Source organism: Zea mays, chromosome 6 (assembly GCF_902167145.1).
Source record: "Zea mays cultivar B73 chromosome 6, Zm-B73-REFERENCE-NAM-5.0, whole genome shotgun sequence".
Lineage (NCBI taxonomy): Eukaryota > Viridiplantae > Streptophyta > Magnoliopsida > Poales > Poaceae > Zea > Zea mays.
Window position 1 is genome coordinate 55,158,784 of NC_050101.1, and position 23,355 is coordinate 55,182,138.

A 23,355-nucleotide genomic window follows, 5' to 3' on the forward strand; every position below is an offset into this window, starting at 1 on the left:
TTGCTTTAGAGCCACAACTTTCCTTTTCTTCGAAGCAGCTATCTTCGACTCAGGGCTTAATTTTCTTTTCTTCAAAGTTTCTTCATCCTTTTTCACCAATTTAGCAGCTTCTTTATCCAGGATGCTAGCAACTCTTTTTCTTTTTTGTCCTTCGGCACCTCTGTCCAATTGCTCATAGTCAGGATACTCAAAATTTAGGGCATCCATCACCCGGTTCAACCTTCGCTTCGGTCAAGTGTCAAAGGCTGCAGTCATTAATTGATCTTCTTTTTTAGAATATTTGCCAAGGATCTCGTTGCACATAACTTCAATCGTGTCTAACCATTCTTGGCAAGGTTCTTTGAAGTGTTTCTTGAATTTATAGTAATAGGGCAACCGAACAAGTTCCTTCTTTTTCTTTTCCCCTTTAAGCTTCGACATGTCCCATTCTTTCAAAGTTGGGAATACTCTAAAAGCTAAGAATTCTTGCACCAGATCCCTAGTACCAATGTGCTCCGCAATAACTCGAAATTCGCCAAGTGCAATTTGGCATGGACTCTAGGGTTTCATGTCGCACCGGGGCCTAGTCTCCCCGAAGATTAATTCTAATGGGCTTTGAACCAGCTTCTCCTTTTTATCATCAACTTTGACATAAAACCATTCAGTTTTCCAGCCTGCTGGCCATTTGGTACGATAGCTGATAACTGGAAACTTCGCATCTTTGCAATAAGCAAAATTGTAGCAGCCGAAGTTCTCGTGCAGCCCATCTTCTCTAGCTTTTGTCTGATAATGAAGCTCATGTGCTCGACAGAAGCCTTTGGCAAGCGGTTCTGCCCCCTGGCTTCGGAGAGCCCAAATGTAGACGCTAAGCCTAACGATGGCATTAGGAGTTAGCTGATGTAACACCCTGAATTTGGGGGTATAAAATTTCTTTTCCAATATCCATCAAATTCAGGTGTTACCTTCTCTTTCCTCTTTCTTTACGTTCCCGTATTCATTTTTTTCCAAGTAATACGGAACTTTACTTCAAATATAGTTGTTAATAAAACCCTAAGGGAATAATGATTGTTGCATCATGCTAGAATACATTTATATTTGTTTGATGTTTTGTTTGGGTGTTCATCCATTTAATTCGTGACTCTTTATTGTGAATAAATTTAATGAAATAAAAGGAGGATAGAAAAAGAGAGAGAAAGAAGCCCAATACCCGCAGCCGGCCCAGATCTCCTTCTCCCCTCCCCCGCCTGACCGCGCGCGCGGCCCACTCCGTCCCGCAAGCCTGCGCGCGTGCTAGCCAGTGTGCCCAGCGCTGTGCGCCGCGCGGACCCACCGGTCAGGCCCTCCTCCTTCCTCTTAACCACTCCCTCCGCTTGACCCGTGAAGCCTTGCCCACGATGCGCAGGTCCAAATCCCGCCCGCTACCACGCTCTACTCAAGTGCTCCTCTCTCACCCAACTTCCCCACGCCTCCTCATGCCCAGCACTGCACAGCAGCAGGAGGAGCAAGAGCCCGGCGACCATGGTGTCCGTCGTCCTACCCATGTCCCGGCGTCTAGGACGACTTTACCTCTGCGAGCAGCCGCACCCCCATGAGCTCCGGAGATGCCCCCATGATCCCCGCTCGCTGCTCTAGCAAGTCCCTCGGTGAGCTCTCTTCTTCCTCGGCTTACCATTCACCACTTGCTTGCAAAGATGCTGCCATGGCTGCACCTAGCAGCCCTATCCCCGTAGATCCCGGCGCGCGGCGAGCTCAGTGCCGAAGCCCCTCCGCGCCGCTCCCAGCCCTCTCCCCGGCCATGCGATCTGCTCCTCGCAGGTCCCCTACGCGCTGCCTTGCCGCTCGGTTCGTGTTCCGGCAAGCCGCTGGCGCTAACCTGCCCCACGTTCTTCCCCAGCCCCAGCTCCGCCGAGCCAACTCTAGCTATGGGCCCTGCTATCGCACCGCCGCCGGTGGGATGCCGGGCTGCACTAGACGCAACCCAAACCCCAAACGCGATGTCGACTTTCCTGATGTCGTGTTCTCAAGAAAAGCAATAGTTCATCTCCGTGCCTCAAGGATGCGTGCGTGCATCTTGGGAGGAAGAGAGAGAGAAACGAAGCCACCCACCCACATGGTCGTTGCATGCACTTTTCTCATGCATGTGACTCCCCATGTCTTGCACTAGTAACCGTCTATGGGCCCCTCTTGCATGCGAAGCAAAGTAAATCTCATGCAAATCCCCATCTGTGTTCTTTTTTCATGCGTGAAAAAGAACCGTTCAACACACATGCAAAAACGTGGCCATGTGCCATCATTTCTTTGGCCATAACCTGTGTAGGATCTTCTGTGGGAAGGCCCTCTATAACCGATTGTGTGGCTAACCTCTTAACCAGTCACATTGTGCCACATCATCCAATCCGTTGTATATTCATATCTATTGCGTTAATTAACTGTCTCGACCCGTTCCAATTGCGTTAGTTTCATAATAATGTCATGTGCATGTTAAAACTATTAATTTGTCTAACATATGTTTTAGTTAATTAATTAATTATTTCATCGTTCGGTGGTTAATAAAATAGCTATATAATTAAAACTAAATTATGGTTTTAAGTTGCATATTTTATTTAACTTATTTAAACATTTGTTTGACCAGAGGTTAATAGAACGACGTTTTATTTAAATCTAATTTATAGTTTCAAATTACGCGTTTATAAATCAACATCAGCGCAATTAATGTTAACTGAACTATTCTTATTAAATAATTGGTTAGTTTAATTCTGTTATTTATTTATTAGTTTATGTGTATCTAGTCGGCCCGCGTGTCGTGGGCGTGTCGCAGTGCTATTGCGCGCGCGTCGTCGTGTGTCGTTCGCGAGTGTCGTGCGTGCTGTTCGCACGCGTTGCGCGCGCCGTTCGCGCGTATCACACGTTGTTCGCGTACGATATTAAATCGTTCACTTATAATCACTCGGGTCAGTTAATTAATTACTGGTTCAATCGTTCACTATTAAAATAGTAATTTAGTCAAATCTAAGTAGTAATTTTAATTTATATTTGATATGGTAATGTCAATTCATGTAAATATAATTATATCGAACTAATACTTGCTTAGTGTAAACAAGTCAACATCTCGACCATCGCGTTTCTCATCCCCGCGTAGTTGTAGAAGCGCTCTCTATTTTATATTGCTCGCACGTTGTCGAGTGCGTGTTCACGTGTCATTCGCGCACTGTTCGCGCGTCGTCGCCTTTCCTTCGCGCGTTCTGCCGCGCGTCTGGTTCACGTGTCGCGCGTGTTGTTCGCACGCGTGTCCACGCGTCGTTCGCACACTGTCGTGCTATTTCGTGCGTCGTCTGCGCGCTATGTCGCGCGTGTCGTTCGCAAGCTGGCGTGCTGTTTCGCGCATAGTAAACTCACATCGCTTAGAATCTCTCGTGCTAATTATATTAGTTATTTATTTGACAACTGGTAGTGTAGCTGATTGAATCAAAACTAAATAGCAGTTATAATTTATATTTTATAATGTCGAATTAAATGTCCTGACTATTACTTGCGTAGCGTAAACATTATAACTTCTAGACCGTAGCTTCGACGATCGCGTTTCTTTCCTCGCGTGACCATAGAAGCGAGCTTTATTTTGTATTGCATGTTCTTATATTGTTTTCCTTTGTATGGTGCGATGTTCTTATACTTGTATATGTTTGTTTGCTTGTGCCTGTTCATATTCGCTGCATGTCGCGAATAGAATGCGATCCGTTTTCGAGATTCGGCGACCAAGAGATCAAACTCTTTGAGTTCTATGAGGCTGAAGATCATGAGCATCTGTTTGGTGAAGGCAAGTGTCCTCTGACCTATTATGTCTCATTTACTTTATAATTCATCAACCTGCATACCATGATCAACCTAAGGATTGACTAGCTTTGTATTTACCTTGTCCTTGATTACCTTTTGGGTTATTATGGTTAGCTTCATGCTATTGCTTTACTTTAATCAATGAACATGATGTGAACACTTATGATACGATGTTGTCTCTATGATTATGATGTTGGACTGGTGATACTTTAGGGGACTCAAGCTGTTTCTCGAGAGCCTCTCCATAAGGACTGGTTCGTTGGATGACCACCCGAGAAAACAGTGCAACCATGAGGGTAGAATGGGACGCCCTTAGCTGAATAATTAGAGGAATTGGGGTGTAGTTCGCTTCACTGTCGTGCCATTAATGGGGCTCGGTGTATGCGGCTCGCTCTGCCAAGGTTGGTTCGCCCCTTGGGGAGGAGTGCGGTGCATTTAGGAAACCTAACGGGCGGCTACAACCTCAGGGAATCTTTGTAAAGGCTTCATAGTGAATCCCTGGCCATTCACCTTGGGAGTGAATAAGGGTCTTGCAAGCCCGGGCTAGAGAGGGAATCACGACTTGTGGGTGAAGTGCGCAACCTCTGCAGAGTGTTATGAAACTGATATATCAGCCGTGCTCGCGGTTAGCGGCCAAGGGAGCTCCATTGATTAGAGATACTTGATGAGAGATGTTTGGATTACAGGTGGTGATGAGGATGATGTTTATGACTATGGTAATGGTAAGTGGTATTCTTTCCGTTTGGAAAGGGTACTTTGGGTTAACAACTTGGGTTAATACTAAAATCTGGTTCTCTCTACTAGTAATAATCTGACAAACTAAAAGCAACTGTTTGACTTAACCCCACATAAAGTTAGTCCACTACAGCCAAACAGGACATTTGCTGAGTATGTTGATGTGTACTCACCCTTGCTCTACACACCAAACCCCCCCTTCCCTAGGTTGTCCACGTTGCAACCACTGCTCAGGAGAAGATGAAGCCATGGAGGAAGACTTCCAGGAGTTCCAAGAGTACGACGAGTTTTAGGCATGGGTTAGCGGCAACCCCCAGTCGGCTGCTTGTGAAGGCCGCGTGTATCTATGTTTCGTTTTCGCACTTTGATTATTGTTAAAGACTATGTGGATGTATCAGACATCATGATGTAATCGACTATTATTACCCTTTTATGTTATTATTTGAGCACTGTGTGATGATGTCCAGTTATGTAAATGCTGTGTACGTGAATTGCTGATCCTGGCACGTACATGGTTCGCATTCGGTTTACCTTCCAAAACCGGGTGTGACATAAGTGGTATCAAAGCCGTGCTGACTGTAGGACCGTTAACCTAGAGTAGCATTGACCGTTTTAAGGACTTATTGACTATTACCTCACCCCATCCTTGATTCTGCTTCAAAATATTAGTCATATCGACTAATTCTATGTTGTGCTCCTATATGCCCCTAGCCAAAAGTATTTTATTCTAGTATGGTCTATACTTTTCTCAATCTATTAGATCTGATCTCACCCTTGTGTTTGTGACATCTTTGTGGATGCCCCCTGACCTTAACCTTCTGATCTTTTGGAATTCTTTCCTCTTCCGTCATCAAGTTGCTACCATTTGACAATCTCTATTCCTTTGGTATTGACATGCTCGTATCCATGGAATCTCCAATACTCTTGTTTCAAATACTTACCTACGAGAACCTTGTTGCCCACTTAAACATTCCAGCTTATATGTTTACAATCATCCTGTAACACCTCAAGTGTTACCATGGCTAGAGCCCACCTTGGCACTAAGGACTGTGATCATATGTGGTAGAGACTTAGGGAAACACATAAGAACTTGGAGATCATGTGTTAGTCAAAGTTGTTAATGACCTAAGAAAGTATCACTCAAATCTTTATACACTTACTACCTTGGATAAGAGGGGGAAAGAACCCTAGACCTCTCTTAAACCCTATCTCCCAAAACCATGGATAAAAGGGGAAAGAGAGTGAGCAAATGTGCAAAACATGGGTAATCTTTAACCAAACCTTAAGTAACCTTATAACCAGAAATTAGGGGAGGGAAATATTGCAAAAAGACCCCTGGAGAAACCCCAAATCAAATCTCCAAGTGGAGAGAGAGCTAGAGCTCTCTATTTCTCTCTAAGTTAAAAACTACACCTACACTCTAGATCAGTCGTGTTCACCTCGAAGCTGGCACCAAATCCACCTATGTTCTATACCAAAAATGTGGCATACCACCCAAGGCACCCACTGGAAAAAGCTGAGCCTGAGACTTGGACGTTTGACATGCCTTGGCATGGTTTTTGTCGCGAGGTGGGCAGTGTGACACACCCGATTTGGCGACCAGAGATCTCCCTGCCTAGGCCATATCTGCCATGGCAGCTCACGGATGAGAGACAGCCCTAGGTGCCAGGAAAAGACTCGCGCCGGATTGTTGCCAAGATTTGCACGTTTGCGACTTGGGTGAGCTGTGGAACACGGGCAGAAGAAAAGCTCCACGTGTTCGACGCGCTCTGTGTGCGCCAGAGCACGCCCTCGTGCGCCCCGCGTCGCGCCAACGGCCAGCCAGCGCCCTGGCCCGCGCCCGCGCCTATAAAGCCCGCTCAGGCGTCGACTGCACTCTTCCGCGCACCCTCAAGCCTCACCGGAGCTCAGTTCACCGCCGTTTGCCCGTGCGCGACGTGTCCGCGGCCACCCGAGCCACTGCCGCCATAGACCGGCCAGCCCAGCTTTCCCCAACCCCGTCCAACCCTCGGAGACGAGTGTGCACAACTCAGTGAAGCTCCCCGAGCGAGGAATCGAAGCCTGCTTCGCCGGAGAGGCCAGTCCACGGTCGCCGGAGTTCACAACCCCGCCGGAGTGCGTGGACCGGGTAAATCACAGAGCCATTTCTCGATTCACTGCACAGATAGCCTATACGTCACCCCAGGAAGCTCACCGTGCCCTTGGATTGAACTAGATCGCCGTGGTTTGGCCGGTACACTCGCCGCCGACGAGAACACCCGCCTGCGCACGTGGACCGAGCGATTCCGGCCATCCCCGCCGTCGAGCCGCACCTCGCTGTGACCGCCAGAGCCTCCCCGAGCCAACCCTGCCCTTCGCCGGACCTATCTCGCCGCCGGTAAGCCGTGCCACCGTTTTCTTTCCCGCGGGTACTGTTTACATTGGGGGAAGGACTGTGGGTGAGAGGAAGAGAAGGTCAGGGGGCTTTTTGAACTGTCAGCGACTCAGGGGAATAGTGGCTCAGGGGTAGACTTGAGTGGGTTGATTTAGTTTAAACCCAGGGACCTCGGTGTAAACTGTTTTTCCAGGAAACTCTTATTAAATCTGTTTTTAAATTGAACAGAGACTTTAAAAATTCATAACTTCTGTTTAGTTCATCTAAATTTGGTCAAACCAATTTTGTCAGACTCTAAATAATGTAACCTACTTAAGAAAAATATAAAACTCCCTATGTACTATAGAAAACTTTAAAGCTCTGATTTAATTATAGTTTTGGCCAAAAGCTCAATAATAGAAAGAAAAATAGTTGTATTATTTGACTAGGGTTAGAAAAATTTGGAAAAGTTTATATCTACCTACTGACCTGTTTAAAAATGTTAAACCTCTCTGTCCACTCCATTAAGTTTGGTTTTACCCCTTATTTTATAATATGCTTAAGGTAAATAAAAATAGAAAAGGTGAATTAAATACTGAACCAGAGGGCACCCCTATTTTTGTTAAGGTACTTATCCAATGTAGTTCACTAGAAAAATCTAACCTACCCTGGTTTAGTATAAAATAAGTAGGATACCTTTTATTTGAATAAAACAAGGATAACTTAGAAAAACCCTACAAAAATAACCCCAAGGTGAAAACACCCCCACCCTTGAGATAATTAATGTTTTGTTATTGAAAACTTAGGAAAAATATGAAATCTGCTGTATGACATTTTTCAAATAACAATGTAGTAGAAAGTGCCTTTTAGGCATTAAACTTTAGAAAATCATAACTAAATAACCACCCCTTAGCTTTCTGTGATTTTTGGCACAAAAGCCTATTTTTACTGTTAGATGCTAACAAAAATAACCTTTAGGACAGAACCCACCCCTAATTAAGAGTTGTAGTACAAAGTGGCCCATTTACCCAACTTTTATTATTTTTTGTCTAAAGCACAACATTTTTATTTTGAACCTCAACTTCCTAGAAGGGGCTATAGTGACCAATGACAACCCACTGTAATTTTTACAAAATTTTTGGAAAAAGTTAAGCTACTGTTGTAGTTCAAACCCCACTAAAATTCATAAATAAAAATTAAAGAAAGGAAAATGAATAATGGAAATTAGTGTCATCCTAAAACCCTTGTAAATTGTCCACTGAAATATATAAAGGCAATACAAATCCACTATGTTTATCCTCAACAAAAATCTAAACCTAGGAGTGATAAGCATAAACCACTAAAGGCCCCGTATGACCAAGCAAACCCTATGTTACTCCTTAACTTAGTTTTTCTTCTCTCAACATAATGTTATTAAATCTTGCATAATCATGACATACATGTTCATTGCATTTCGATAGACTGTAACCTTGCTGACGGAGAGTACATCCTCGTGCCGGAGCAAGGAGCTGCTCAGGAGGTAGCCCCGGATCCAGCCCCAGAGTCTGCATCAGAGGATCTGCCTGCCACTGCTTTGGAAGGCAAGCCCCGGTTTATGCATAACCTGTTATTATGCTATTTTACTTCACTTAATGATTGTAGGTTTGATTGTGCACTTAGGTGTAGGGATTGTTTGAAACCCTAGTGGCATGATCTCAGGAATCCTGTTGAGATGAATACTAGTATGCTAGGTCGAGTAGCTGCTTTATTAATTAGGATCTCGGTAGAAGACGAGTGATTTTTCTAGCACTCGCGTGAGGTCAGGAAATTGGTTGTATCCACTTTCTTATCATAATGAGGTTGGCTGGTGGACAACAATCCATGGGGATTGGTTGTTCACGGGATAAAAATTGGAATAAGGATTAAGGTGTGGTACCGTGTGTCAAGCGTTTGAACGTACTAAACACATGCCGAGAAATATGGTAAATCGATAAGCCTAGTACCTGAGTGAACCTGCCCGCAGATTGCCCTCCTCACGCGACCTGAGACGTGGTCTCCCATTTCGGTTATGGTGGGTACAAGTGCGGTCACTGCACGACGGCAGTCGGGGTCAATGAGGCATTGTACGCCAAGGCGGTGAGCCCCTTTCTGTTGCCAGGGAATCGATGGGGACGGTTGATATGTGTGGGGACGGAGTGCCCCTACATGTCGTGTGTTTAGGTTTACCTTGCAAGGATAAAAACTCGATTCGAATCGTCTGCTTCTCGCAGCTAATGAGACTGATTGATCCATGCTGCTACATTGAGTAACAAGTGGAAATATGATGAGTTGATATAAGATGTTGATTGCTAATAATGTTTGCTACTATGTATGAGTAGATAGTACACTTTTAGCCTTAAGAGAGTCACACTTAAACATGACAAAGTAAAACTTGATTTAGAAACTCAGCTAGTGCTTTTGGCAACCAAACCCCACAGCCAAATAGCTGCATGTCTAGAGGTAGAGGAGTAGACTCCTCACACCGGGTAAGTATAGCTGAGTATTAGTATACTCAGCCTTGCTTGTGGCATAAATTTTTACAGGTTCTCTGGAGGAAATGGTTGCTGGAGTGACTTGGCCGTCCATCTTTCCACCGGGTTGGACTTTCGAGTGGGACCCTACCTCAGCTGAGGAGGAGCATGAGGAGTGATGGGACAGGCTTCCCCATCTCTCTACTTGTTTACCGCTAGTTTTATTCCGCTGCACTTCGAACAATGATGGCTACTTTTGCAAAACTCCGATGGCGATGTAATAATTTAATACTCCTTCATGTATGGTTTTATGCTTTATTGTATTTGCTCTGTGACTCACCTTCGAGTGAGATTGTGGTACTTGATCCTGTCAGTGGCCGTGTCGGACTAGATCCGAGGGATTGACGGATTATTCCCATTTAAGTGTGGTCTAGCCTCTAAGGCAGGGCTCAGGCACTTAACTTGGAATAATTCGGGCAGTTCCGCCACAGCTGGTATCGGAGCTTGTACCACCACAGAGGAATCAATAAAATGTAAATACCATCATTTTCCAAAATAAAATTTGATAGAAACAATGTTGGATAGATAGTAGAACGAGCAGGATAGATCTAGGACGTGAAGCCTTAGGGTGATAGAAGGGTAGCTAGGTGGCTAAGTAATTAGGCCCTACAGGCCACTTTTACAGGATGGGAGTTCTTCCCTATTCCTTTTATCTTGTTGTGAGGTCGTTCAGGACGAGCATGCATGCATTCTTAATTAAGCGAATGGATAATTGAGTAAAGACTTAAAAACATGATAATAACCAAATAGGTCCCAAGTACCTTTTTATTTAACTAGAGAAAGGTTGAGTTTTATTTTTTCTTGTTCTTTTTATAATTCTTTTTCTTTTACTTACGCTTAACCGTACACAGATGACTTCCCACGGATCCTCAGAGGACGGAAACGCACTATCCTACACTCACGGGCTTGCACGAGAGGGCTTTCCCCGCATTTTGTGGGAGGTACATCAGGGGGCCGAATACACGACACCCCCTCAGTACGCGGTGCAGCAGTTCGAGAAGCACCGAGTGCCCCGCTGTAGGGTGAGGATGACCTTGGAGCCTCATCCCCTGCAGCCAGGCTGGCGCTCCTTGGACTCCGAGTCTTTTGGATACCGAGCTGAGGACACGATCGAGGCGATCGCTCTGCACGGGTTGACCACTTTCTGTGGATTCCATCCTTTGGAGCTGGCTACCCACCCCATTGGCTTGTTCCCCGCCGAAAGGGAGGACGACCCAATGTGGAAGGATCGGGTGGAGCATGCCAAGGATATCTGGGCCATCTACCAAGGACAGACTGCGCACTTGACCGTACGGTGCATGAATGCTCTGTACCGTCTGCAAGTGATGCGCGGTGAGGCGATGTCCCATCTGATGGCACTGTTGGAGGCCACAAAGATCACCCTGGACAATAGAGAGGAGCTCGTGGTTGATTTGTCCACTGAAATGGTGGAAAAGGATTTGCAGGTGGAGCAGCTATCCACTAATATCCAAGAGTTGGAGGAACTAGTGGGCACCAGGGAGAACACCATCGAGGTTCTCGAGGATCAGCTCATTAACACCCAGCAGCAGCTTGCCGAGGCTAATGAGCACCTGGATATGCATCACCAGGAGATCCAGGACATGGAGGCCAACGAGGACGTCGACATTGAGGGAGGAGAGGAGCCTACCTCTAGTGTGGACACTGCTGGCTCAGGGAGACCACCTTCCCCCGAGTCGAGTGTTGCCTCGTTCGCTCACTAGGTGTTCAGGACAGAGTTAGAAGTCGGATGGTAGGACTCCTCGCAGCTAGCTTAGCTTTTGCACCCTTGGGGTATTAGGCTAGATAGAGTTGAGTCTTTTTGGGACAATTGATGTAATCGTGATAAACTCTCTTGGAAGCATGTTTGATGGATGCTGTTATCAGTTTTAAATTTGGAAGGAAAAATTTATGCCTTTTTAAATCCTTTCTGTTTAAGTTGGAATCTATCATCTTGCTTTTAACTCTTTTCGCCGCGATTAAGCCTTGAACTTGGAGATATGGTGTTAAGTATATATGTGGTTTTTCAGATGGCCGGGAGGCAGCGTCGTGGCTAGAATGAGCGCGTCCCTCCACCGCCGCCACCGCCTCCCACTCTGCAGGAGCTAATGGCTCAGCAGAATGAGATCTTGAGGCAGCTAGCTCAGCGTCAGCCACCACCTCAGCACTATGGTGGTGGAGACCATCAGCGTCACCCCGCGGCAGCTACCTATCAGGAGTTCCTCAGTACCCAGCCCCCATTGTTCACAAGGGCAGAGGACCCACTTGATGCAGATGTGTGGTTGCGAGTGGTGGAATCCAAATTCCCGCTACTCCATGGAGCTTGTTCTGAGGTCACTAAAGTCAGGTTCGCCACCCAGCAGCTTCGCGGTCCCGCAAGGACTTGGTGGGACCATTTTCTTGCCATGCAGCCAGAGGATCGAGAGGTGGAATGGAGAGAGTTCAAGGCAACTTTCAGGGGACACCACATACCAGCCGGGATTATGGACCGAAAGCTCAACGAGTTTTTGGCACTCACTCAGGGCAACAGGACAGTGTTGCAATATGCCCAGGCTTTTAATGACTTGTGCCAGTATGCTGGATATCACGCAGATACGGATGAGAAGAAGAGAGACAGGTTCAGGAGGGGGCTCAGCACTAAGCTCCGTGATCGTCTCAACACCGTCAGGGCCAACAGCTACAACGAGTTGGTCAATATGGCTATCTCCCAGGAGGACTGCATTACAGCTCGACAGGTAGAAAAGAAGAGGAAGACCCCTGTGGCAGGACCTTCAGCTCAGCCACAGCGCTTCAGGATTGTGTCCGACACTCAGAACAGGGGACCCCAGCAGCAGCAAGGGAGATGGGTAATTCGACCACAACAGCAGCAGCAGGCACCCAACCGTACCCAATTTCCTGCTCAGAGGAACAACCAGCAGCAGCAGCAGTACCGCCAGGCAAATGACAACAGGTGTTTCACGTGTGGCAACACCGGACATTACGCCAAGAATTGCCCCAGGAACCAGCAGAGGCAGGGGCAGAATGTTAATCAGAACCAAGGCAAGAGGCAGAAGGTGCAAGTGAGACAGGGCAGGCTGAACTTCACCACCATGGCTGATATTCCAGAGAGAGCACCCGTCATGACTGGTATCTTTACAGTTTTGAATTATCCTGCTATTATCCTTTTTGATTCTGGTGCATCGCATAGTTTTATCAGTGCCAAATTTAGTGCCAAGTGCCAGTTGCCCTTTCACCACACCGATGGGGGCATTACCATTTCAACACCAGGAGGCAGAGTTGCCACTTATCAAATCAACAGGCAAGTGCCTATAAAATTTGGTAGTCTGGTGATTAGAACCACCCTTCTCATCTTAGGGTTGGATAGCGTGGATATTATATTGGGAGCTGATTGGTTGACCAGGCATCAGGCAGTATTGGATATTGCAGCCAGGGCCGTTGAAATTCATTCCCCTGCTTATGGCGAGACTGTTTTATATTTGCCCGACCAGAGATGTACCCGTTCCTGTGCCTTTGTTATGATAGAGTCCCAGTGGAAAAGATCCCAGTGGTCTGTGACTACCCGGATGTGTTTCCGGATGAGTTGCTGGGGATGCCACCTGACCGAGACATTGAGTTCGCAATCGAATTACAACCCGGGACTGCTCCTATCTCCAAGAGACCCTATAGGATGCCTCCCGCGGAATTGGCAGAATTGAAGAAGCAATTGCAAGAGTTGTTGGACAAGGGGTTTATTCGCCCAAGTACTTCACCATGGGGATGTCCAGCATTATTTGTGAAGAAAAAGGATGAAAGTTTGAGGATGTGTGTTGACTACCGCCCTCTCAATGCGGTGACTATCAAGAGCAAATACCCACTGCCCCGCATTGATGTTCTGTTCGATCAGTTGGTAGGAGCCAAGGTATTCTCCAAGATAGACCTTCGCTCAGGTTACCATCAGATCAAGATCCGTGCCAGTGACATTCCCATGACGGCTTTCTCTACCAGATATGGGTTGTATGAATTTTTGGTGATGTCTTTTGGGCTGACCAATGCCCCGGCTTATTTTATGTACCTGATGAACTCAGTGTTCATGCCAGAGTTAGACAAGTACGTGGTCGTTTTCATTGATGATATTCTGGTCTATTCCAAGAATGAAGCCGAGCACACCAAACATTTGCATACTGTGCTTCAGAGACTGCGTGACCATCGGTTGTATGCCAAGTTGTCTAAATGTGAATTCTGGCTGAAGGAGATTAAATTCTTGGGTCACACAATTTCTCAGGATGGGATATCAGTTGATCCTGAGAAGGTACAAGAGGTGATGAATTGGAAACCCCCGACTACAGTGAGGTAGATTCGGAGTTTTCTGGGATTGGCAGGGTATTATCGACGATTTATTCCGGATTTCTCCAGAATTGCCAAACCAATGACTGAACTGTTGAAAAAGGGAGTTAAGTACGATTGGAGCCAAAAGTGCGAAGATGCCTTTCATACTTTGAGGCAGCATTTGACAACAGCCCCAGTGCTGGCTCAACCTGACAACACCAAGCCCTTTGAAGTTTATTGTGATGCTTCTAGTACTGGATTGGGATGTGTCTTGATGCAAGAGAACAGGGTCATTGCTTATGCTTCCCGAGCACTCAGACCCCATGAGCAGAACTACCCCACACATGATCTAGAATTGGCAGCTGTGGTTCATGCTCTTAAGATATGGAGACACTACTTGATGGGAGCTCACTGTAACATCTACACTGATCATAAGAGCCTCAAATACATCTTCACTCAGGCAGATCTGAACATGAGGCAGAGGAGATGGTTGGAGTTAATCAAGGACTATGATTTGGAGGTGCACTACCATCCGGGCAAAGCAAATGTTGTGGCAGATGCCTTGAGCAGAAAGGCCTAGTGCAATTGTATGAGCATGGATGCAAGGGTTACCACCCTGTGTGATGAATTGTGCAAGCTGAACCTGGAAGTTGTTCCTTCCGGTGAATTAAATTATATATCGGTGGAGCCCACATTGCAAGAGCAAATAGTCAGGGCACAGGTTGAGGATAAGGGTGTTCAGGTTATCAAAGACATGATCAAGCAAAAGGCAGAAAAATACAAGTGTTTCCGACAGGACATCAAGGGAATTTTATGGTTTGGAGATCGATTGGTTGTTCCCAAGGACCCTGAGCTCAGAAAAAAGAGACTGGATGAAGCTCACCTTTCCAAATTTTCCATGCACCCTGGAAGCAACAATATGTACCATGATCTCAGGACTTTATATTGGTGGACCAGAATGAAGAGGGAAATTGCCAAGTATGTATCTGAGTGTGATACCTGCCAGAGAATCAAAGCCAGTAATTTGAAGGTAGCAGGCCCCTTGCAACCCCTTCCCATACCATCTTGGAAATGGGAGGACATTTGCATGGACTTTATAGTGGGATTGCCCAATACATCCAGGCACCATGATTCTATTTGGGTTATTGTGGACAGGTTGACCAAGACTGCTCACTTCTTGCCAGTGCACACCACACACAGGACAGAGAAATATGCAGAAATCTACATTGACCAGATAATTCGTCTGCATGGGATACCAAGGACTATAGTCTCGGACAGAGGAGCACCATTCGTGGCACGATTTTGGGAACAATTGCAAGAATCACTTGGGACCCATGTCATCCGAACCTCAGCATACCACCCCCAAACAGATGGTCAGACCGAAAGGGTGAATCAGATTCTGGAAGACATGTTGCGAGCATGTGCACTACATTACGGAAAGGATTGGGACAAGTGTCTTTCCTTGGCAGAATTTTCTTACAATAACAGCTATCAGTCCAGTCTAAAGATGGCACCTTTTGAAGCCTTATATGGGAGAAGGTGTAGGACCCCACTGAATTGGTCTCAAGCAGGAGAAAGGGAAATTTTTGGGCCAGATTTGGTACTTGAAGCAGAAGCAAACGTCAGAATTATCCAGAAGAACCTAGAAGCTGCTCAGGCCAGGCAAAAGAGCTATCATGACAAGAGGCGGAAGCCTCTACAGTTTGAAGTGGGAGACCATGTTTATCTTAAGGTGTCACCCACCAAGGGTATCCAGAGATTTGGGATCAAGGGCAAGCTAGCTCCTCGTTACATTGGACCCTACGAGATCAAGGAAGCTTGTGGACCCGTTGCCTATCAACTGAAGTTGCCACCCAGCATGTCAACTGTTCACGATGTGTTCCATGTATCTCAGCTGCGGAAATGTGTTCGCCTACCCACTGAAGTGCTACCGGAACCGGACATTGAGATAGAACCAGACTTGTCCTACCAAGAGTACCCCGTCAAGGTATTGGATTAGAAGGAGAGATCAACTCGGGCAAGATCAGTTAGAATGTATAAGGTTCAATGGAGTCACCATTCAGCAGAAGAAGCTACATGGGAGATTGAGGATTTTCTACGCTCCCGCTTCCCTGACTTTCTGCCCAAAGGAGTCGGTACATAACCCCAAAACCCCACCCCCACCTGCCCTTTGAACTCAATTATAAGAAAAACTTAGATAACAAGAGTAGTCTAAGTTGTGGATTTAACTTAAAAGGGGCTTCCCTCTGAAGTTGCAAAGAGAATGACATTCGAAGAGCAGTTAACAAGAGAAACTTGAGTATAAAGAAAGAGTAGCACCAACACACCTTCAAGCACCTCTCCAAGGGGCTCTACCTAAAATCTCGGGACGAGATTCCTTTAAGGTGGCAGGGCTGTAACACCTCAAGTGTTACCATGGCTAGAGCCCACCTTGGCACTAAGGACTGTGATCATATGTGGTAGAGACTTAGGGAAACACATAAGAACTTGGAGATCATGTGTTAGTCAAAGTTGTTAATGACCTAAGAAAGTATCACTCAAATCTTTATACACTTACTACCTTGGATAAGAGGGGGAAAGAACCCTAGACCTCTCTTAAACCCTATCTCCCAAAACCATGGATAAAAGGGGAAAGAGAGTGAGCAAATGTGCAAAACATGGGTAATCTTTAACCAAACCTTAAGTAACCTAATAACCAGCAATTAGGGAAGGGAAATATTGCAAAAAGACCCCTGGAGAAACCCCAAATCAAATCTCCAAGTGGAGAGAGAGCTAGAGCTCTCTATTTCTCTCTAAGTTAAAAACTACACCTACACTAAAGATCAGTCGTGTTCACCTCGAAGCTGGCACAAAATCCACCTATGTTCTATACCAAAAATGTGGCATACCACCCAAGGCACCCACTGGAAAAAGCTGAGCCCGAGACTTGGACGTTTGAAATGCCTTGGCATGGTTTTTGTCGCAAGGTGGGCAGTGTGACACACCCGATTTGGCGACCAGAGATCTCCCTGCCTAGGCCATATCTGCCATGGCAGCTCATGGATGAGAGACAGCCCTAGGTGCCAGGAAAAGACTCACGCCGGATTGTTGCCAAGATTCGCACATTTGCGACTTGGGTGAGCTGTGGAACACGGGCAGAAGAAAAGCTCCACGTGTTCGACGCGCTCTGTGTGCGCCAGAGCACGCCCGCGCGTGCCCCGCGTCGCGCCAACGGCCAGCCAGCGCCCTGGCCCGCGCCCGCGCCTATAAAGCCCGCTTAGGCGTCGACTGCACTCTTCCGCGCACCCTCAAGCCTCACCGGAGCTCAGTTCACCACCGTTTGCCCGTGCGCGACGTGTCCGCGGCGACCCGAGCCACTGCCGCCGTAGACCGGCCAGCCCAGCTTTCCCCAACCCCGTCCAACCCTCGGAGACGAGTGTGCACAACTCAGTGAAGCTCCCCGAGCGAGGAATCGAAGCCTGCTTCGCCGGAGAGGCCAGTCCACGGTCGCCGGAGTTCACAACCCCGCCGGAGTGCGTGGACCGGGTAAATCACTGAGCCATTTCTCGATTCACTGCACAGATAGCCTATACGTCACCCCAGGAAGCTCACTGTGCCCTTGGATTGAACCAGATCGCCGTGGTTTGGCCGGTACACTCGCCGCCGACGAGAACACCCGCCTGCGCACGTGGACCGAGCGATTCCGGCCATCCCCGCCGTCGAGCCGCACCTCGCTGTGACCGCCAGAGCCTCCCCGAGCCAACCCTGCCCTTCGTCGGACCTATCTCGCCGCCGGTAAGCCGCGCCACCCTTTTCTTTCCCGCGGGTACTATTTACATTGGGGGAAGGACTGCGGGTGAGAGGAAGAGAAGGTCAGGGGGCTTTTTGAACTGTCAGCGACTCAGAGGGAATAGTGGCTAAGGGGTAGACTTGAGTGGGTTGATTTAGTTTAAACCCAGGGACCTCGGTGTAAACTGTTTTTCCAGGAAACTCTTATTAAATCTGTTTTTAAATTGAACAGAGACTTTAAAAATTCATAACTTCTGTTTAGCTCATCTAAATTTGGTCAAACCAATTTTGTCAGACTCTAAATAATGTAACCTACTTAAGAAAAATATAAAACCCCCTATGTACTATAGAAAACTTTAAAGCTCTGATTTAATTATAGTTTTGGCCAAAAGCTCAATAATAGAAAGAAAAATAGTTGTATTATTTGACTAGGGTTAGAAAAATTTGGAAAAGTTTATATCTACCTACTGACCTGTTTAAAAATGTTAAACCTCTCTGTCTACTCCATTAAGTTAGTTTTTACCCCTTATTTTATAATATGTTTAAGGTTAAGAAAAATAGAAAAGGTGAATTAAATACTGAACCAGAGGGCACCTATATTTTTGTTAAGGTACTTATCCAATGTAGTTCACTAGAAAAATCTACCCTGCCCTGGTTTAGTATAAAATAAGTAGGATACCTTTTATTTGAATAAAACAAGGATAACTTAGAAAAACCCTACAAAAATAACCCCAAGGTGAAAACACCCCCACCCTTGAGATAGTTAATGTTTTGTTATTGAGAACTTAGGAAAAATATGAAATTTGCTGTTTGACATTTTTCAAATAACAATGTAGTAGAAAGTGCCTTTTAGGCATTAAACTTTAGAAAATCATAACTAAATAACCACCCCTTAGCTTTCTTTGATTTTTGGCACAGAAGCCTATTTTTACTGTTAGATGCCAACAAAAATAACCTTTAGGACAGAACCCACCCCTAATTAAGAGTTGTAGTACAAACTGGCCCATTTACCCAACTTTTATTATTTTTTGACTAAAGCACAACATTTTTATTTTGAACCTCAACTTCCTAGAAGGGGCTATAGTGACCAATGACAACCCACTGTAATTTTTACAAAATTTTTGGAAAAAGTTAAGCTATTGTTGTAGTTCAAACCCCACTAAAATTCATAAATAAAAATTAAAGAAAGGAAAATGAATAATGGAAATTAGTGTCATCCTAAAACCCTTGTAAATTGTCCACTGAAACATATAAAGGCAATACAAATCCACTATGTTTATCCTCAACAAAAATCTAAACCTAGGAGTGATAAGCATAAACCACTAAAGGCCCCGTATGATCAAGCAAACCCTAAGTTACTCCTTAACTTAGTTTTTCTTCTCTCAACATAATGTTATTAAATCTTGCATAATCATGACATACATGTTCATTGCATTTCGATAGACTGTAACCTTGCTGACGGAGAGTACGTCCTCGTGCCGGAGCAAGGAGCTGCTCAGGAGGTAGCCCCGGATCCAGCCCCAGAGTCTGCATCAGAGGATCTGCCTGCCACTGCTTTGGAAGGCAAGCCCCGGTTTATGCATAACCTGTTATTATGCTATTTTACTTCACTTAATGATTGTAGGTTTGATTGTGCACTTAGGTGTAGGGATTGTTTGAAACCCTAGTGGCATGATCTCAGGAATCCTGTTGAGATGAATACTAGTATGCTAGGTCGAGTAGCTGCTTTATTAATTAGGATCTCGGTAGAAGACGAGTGATTTTTCTAGCACTCGCGCGAGGTTAGGAAATTGGTTGTATCCACTTTCTTATCATAATGAGGTTGGCTGGTGGACAACAATCCATGGGGATTGGTTGTTCACGGGATAAAAATTGGAATAAGGATTAAGGTGTGGTACCGTGTGTCAAGCGTTTGAACGTACTAAACACATGCCGAGAAATATGGTAAATCGGTAAGCCTAGTACCTGAGTGAACCTGCCCGCAGATTGCCCTCCTCACGCGACCTGAGACGTGGTCTCCCATTCCGGTTATGGTGGGTACAAGTGCGGTCACTGCACGACGGCAGTCGGGGTCAATGAGGCATTGTATGCCAAGGCGGTGAGCCCCTTTCTGTTGCCAGGGAATCGATGGGGACGGTTGATATGTGTGGGGACGGAGTGCCCCTACATGTCGTGTGTTTAGGTTTACCTTGCAAAGATAAAAACTCGATTTGAATCGTCTGCTTCTCGCAGCTAATGAGACTGCTTGATCCATGCTGCTACATTGAGTAACAAGTGGAAATATGATGAGTTGATATAAGATGTTGATTGCTAATAATGTTTGCTACTATGTATGAGTAGATAGTACACTTTTAGCCTTAAGAGAGTCACACTTAAACATGACAAAGTAAAACTTGATTTAGAAACTCAGCTAGTGCTTTTGGCAACCAAACCCCACAGCCAAATAGCTGCATGTCTAGAGGTAGAGGAGTAGACTCCTCACACCGGGTAAGTCTAGCTGAGTATTAGTATACTCAGCCTTGCTTGTGGCATAAATTTTTACAGGTTCTCTGGAGGAAATGGTTGCTGGAGTGACTTGGCCGTCCATCTTGCCACCGGGTTGGACTGTCGAGTGGGACCCTACCTCAGCTGAGGAGGAGCATGAGGAGTGATGGCACAGGCTTCCCCATCTCTCTACTTGTTTACCGCTAGTTTTATTCCGCTGCACTTCGAACAATGATGACTACTTTTGCAAAACTCCGATGGCGATGTAATAATTTAATACTCCTTCATGTATGGTTTTATGCTTTATTGTATTTGCTCTGTGACTCACCTTAGAGTGAGATTGTGGTACTTGATCCTGTCAGTGGCCGTGTCGGACTAGATCCGAGGGATTGACGGATTATTCCCATTTAAGTGTGGTCTAGCCTCTAAGGCAGGGCTCAGGCACTTAACTTGGAATAATTCGGGCAGTTCCGCCACACATCCTGTCCTTTGAGACCCTTTCCTATTCTGTTGTTAAGTCGCTATCTTTCGGCAATTCGTACTCCCTTGGTCTTTGTATGCTCGCACCTTCAGAATCTTGCATACTCTTACTTTTTATATAAATGCTTACCTTTATACCCCTGATGTCTGTTTAAGACATTTCAGTTTACATGCTTTTGACCACCCTTATTTCTTGGTGATCCATGAGCGTCCATTCTATTTCGCACATCCTTGATGATCTCATCGTTTATTTATAACTTCCCTCGGTAATAATTTCGGTTACTTCAACCATTTTGTTGGAACCTTACCTATCTTACCCTTGCTTATTTTCTCCATTTTGTAAGTCATGCCTTAACTTTGTCCATGGTTATGCTTTCCATCATTATCATCTTTACCCTTGTCACCTCTATATCTTACCTTGATGCTTATATTATATCTACCCTCTAAAACCTTCTCTCTTCCATCTCAATTTTGGAGTGGTATTTTACCCATTTTCTCTTGGTAGTATCCTCTTCCTTGTCGCTTGTGAGTTTCCAACTCCATCCTTTGTTGTGCTTCTATTTAGTGTTGCCTTTACCTTTCTCATGTCTCAATCATACCTTGGTGATTACGTTATATTTGTTATCTAAAATCTCCAATCTCCTATCCCAATTTTGGAGCGGTGTTTTACTTACCTCACCCTTGGTTATATCCTCTTCTTTACCGCGTGTAAGCTTGAACGTAACTCCATTCTTTGTTGTACTAATACCACTGGCTCTCCCATGCCTTCATCTTTTCTCTCATACCTTTGTTGGTTATCGCCTTTGACCCTTGTGACATTGATGTCTTCTACCTAAATGCTCACCTTGAACTTATCCTTTAAAGGCATCCCCTTTCTTTCCACCCAGTTTGAGAATTGCGAGTTACCTACCTCTCCCTTGATTTATTTTCACTTCTTATCGCCTTACGAGTTTTGCGTTAATTCCATCCCTTGATGTGTTTCTATTTGCTATCACCTTCACCTTGTCGTCCATCGATCTTGCCTTGATACTCATCTTTATTCCTACTCTTTAAAAATTCCCTCTCTTCCACCTCAATGTGAGAGTGGCAGTTTACCTATTTGGTCCTTGGACGTACCCTCTCTTTTTCCATTTGCAGGTCTTGTCTTAACTCCATCCTTTGTGATATTTATATTCTTGGTTATTATGCACATTTACCTTCTCTCCTACATCCTTGTCTGTTATCACCTTTAAACCCTCGTGTACCTATGCCCTTTCCCACATGCTTACTTTGAACCTACCCTTTAAAGCCTCCTCTTTTTCATCGTTGTTTGAGGATAATGCCTGACCTACTTCATCATTGATTGCTTCCCCTTCTTTGATGCCTCGCAGGTTTTATCTAAAATACATCCTTGGTTGTGTTCGTCTGTTATCACTTTAACCCTTGTCATCCCTCGATCTTTACTTTGATGCTTATCATGTACCTGCATTTTATAGCCGCCTCCCCCATTTCATTTCAAGAGTGATGTCTTACCCATCCCGCTCTTGTTCGTTCCCTTTTTCCTTTGTCGCGTTGCAAGTCTTGTCTTAACTCTATATTTTAGTGTGATTTTGCCTTTCACCTCCCTTACCTTTATAATCTCTAGATCTTTCTGTGATGCTATCTTATGCCTACCTTTTTAAGTATCATCTTTTCCATCTCGAATTGGGAATGGTGTTTTATCTATCCTGACCTTGGTTGCATTCTCTCCCTTGTCGGTTCCAACCCTTGCTTTAGCTTCATCTTTTACTATGATCATGCCCCTATCATGCATGTCTTATCATCCCCCTTGCCTTTCGATGGCCTTAGAGTAGTTTCCCCTTGGGAAGGAAAGACCACCATCTAGTTGATATAAATGTGTAGCAACAAGATGCATGTTGCTATGTGCTTGTGTTGTTTGTCTTTGTGTGATGACTGATTTGTTTCTTTGTGATGAGTGTTGATGTGTTGTGGCCCTTGGTCCGCAATGACATCAGTTCACTAGCTGAGTGCCATAGAGTTAGTTAGCTGGGTGGTCTCCCTTTTCTCTCTTTAATCCATCTATGCTTACCTTTTCTATCTATACCCTTCCCTCTAGCACCTGTCCAGTTGGCATCCTACAACCTCTCTTAATCAGTCAAGATCAGAGTCATCGACATCTTCACCAAATGCATATCAACACTCATGTTAAGGGGGTTAGCCGCTAACCCCAAAGAAGACAATGCGATCAAAATCAATCAACAAGAATCAAAGTGCACAGCGGAAGCATGTGTGGGTCCTAACCCATAGGTCCAAGAGATCCTCAAGAATTGCATCAATTGGTCTCAAGCATCTGAAGGTCGAAGCAACCAGTCCATAAGTTAAAGTTGCCAGAGTCAAAGTTGAGCCGAAGAAGTTGTAAACAATCAATGAACCAATCTTGTTTTTCTTGCTGGCCTCTCCTTGAATCTCGAGGGCGAGATTCTGTTAAGGGGGTTAGATTTGTAACACCCTGAATTTGGGGGCATAAAATTTCTTTTCTAATATCCATCAAATTCAGGTGTTACCTTCTCTTTCCTCTTTCTTTACGTTCTCGTATTCATTGTTTTCCAAGTAATACGAAACTTTACTTCAAATATAGATGTTAATAAAACCCTAAGGGAATAATGATTGTTGCATCATGCTAGAATACATTTATATTTGTTTGATGTTTTGTTTGGGTGTGCATCCATTTAATTCGTGATTCTTTATTATGAATAAATTTAATGAAATAAAAGGAGGATAGAAAGAGAGAGAGAAAGAAGCCCAATACCCCCAGCCGGCCCAGATCTCCTTCTCCCCTCCCCCGCCTGACCGCGCGCGCGGCCCACTCCGTCCCGCAGGCCTACGCGCGTGCTG